At 47.0% G+C, this 1,747-nt stretch overlaps 1 protein-coding gene across 1 annotated transcript in view; it reads right to left on the reverse strand.

Annotated features, from left to right (window-relative positions):
• ACER1 (alkaline ceramidase 1) overlaps positions 1-1,747 on the reverse strand; it is a 31,606-nt gene that overhangs the window by 1,943 nt on the left and 27,916 nt on the right. The gene's annotated exons all lie outside the window — the stretch shown is intronic.

Here is a 1,747-nt window from a genome sequence, read left to right on the forward strand (position 1 = left end):
CGTGTGGGAAGGTGACTCTCCGATGGCCGTGTCTTGGGACAACTCGGGACCAGAATCTGTGTTTCCCCAACGGCAGAGCCAACCCTGTGTCCCTTAGAAAAGGGCACATCCGGGATTCATAAGGCAGTGACTCTTTTATGGCTGAAAGCACAGATCCTGCCCGCTAGCCTAAAATGACATGGTCTGACATCAAAAGCAGCACAGTGAGTAAGAACTAGTAAAATCTGAATAAAGTCTGTGGTCTAGTCAGCAGTGTTATCTCACTGCCAATGTCCTCTTCTTGAGGTTGTACTATTATCCCATAAGATGCTGCCACTGAGAAAAGCTGGGGGAAACTGGGGGAGGGTACACGGGACTCTGCCGATTTTGCAACTTGCTGAGAGTCTGTAATTATTTCAAAATAAAAAGTGAAAAATACAGCGTAGTGACTGAAATGGATTAAAACACTTCAGAGATGTAAACATCCTTGAGTTCATAATAAAACTTAAAAACAAAAGCAACTTCGCCAGTCCCTACTAGCGATGGCTAAGGCACCAACTCATTACTCAGGGAACCGGCAAAGAGCAGGAACCAACGATCTCTCCCGACCTTCCTGTTCCAACTGTATTTCAAAGCTGATGAGTGAAAAGTCCTTCTTGATGGAAGAACTCCAGCTAACCATCGCAGAAGGAGAATCTGCAAATCGCCCTTTGGGAACACGTAATGGTTGGAGGCAGGGGCATCAGTGGCTGCTGAAGTCATTAGGTGAAAGGTCAGTGGAAAGCTTTATAATGAAGTTATCGGGTGACACCATCCGAATCCCCTGATTAACCTTAACAGCACTAAATGTGGGACAACCTGGCGTCCTAACGGGATGGAACAAGAAGCATCCAGCATCACACATAAGATATTCTGAGCTAATAAAATTTAAACCTAAATCTAGATCTGACTATTAATTTTCCAGACATACAAAAAAAAAATAATAATAATAAGGAAACACATTGAAAGATGCCACAGGAAGCATTCTGGTCAAATCCAGAATGCAGGATGCTCTTCAGGACAAACGACCGAGTGTCTGTCATCGCATCAGAGTCATGAACAAAGGGGGAGGAAGGGACCGTTATGAAATAAAGACCTAAGAGACTGTGTTTGGATCCCAGTAAAAATAAGACGAAATGTAAGAAAACGTCTTTGAGACACCGAGCAAACGCCGGTAAGAACCAGGTATTAGATACTATTTTAAGGAAGTGTCGTTAATTTTGTTAACAGCGTGTGTGCCGCATCTTCCATCTGTCCCTCTGGATCCTTCCTTCCCCTTCTTCACTCTGCCCTATGAGGGGGAGGGGGGGGCCTGAGCCGAGTGGACAAAATCCGAGGGCTCCCTTGCCCTCAGGCTTCCAGTCGGGTTGGCCAATAGGGAGCCCCAGCAAGAAACCAAGGGGAGAGGGTGTCGTTAGATTTACTTCCTCTCCTGCGGGGTTGGCTCAGGCTGACTGCAAGCAGCAACTGGAAGTCACAGCTCTTGCCAAGAAGACCCTCTATGCAGCCTCTTCCCCTGGGCTTCACACGCTCACTCCCTCCCATCACCTCTCCCGCAGGTCTCCTGACCTGACGGTCAGAGCATCCCACTGGTACTAGCAGAGGGATTCTCGGTGATCTCTGGGGATTTTCCTACACCCTTTCCTCTCCTTTGTAAATAACGCTTCTATTCAACTCTCCTCAAATTGGCCCCATTTGACAGTTCCCTCTCTATCCTGCTAAGATTTGG

Source organism: Pteropus medius, unplaced genomic scaffold (assembly GCF_902729225.1).
Source record: "Pteropus medius unplaced genomic scaffold, Ma_sr-lr_union100, whole genome shotgun sequence".
Lineage (NCBI taxonomy): Eukaryota > Metazoa > Chordata > Mammalia > Chiroptera > Pteropodidae > Pteropus > Pteropus medius.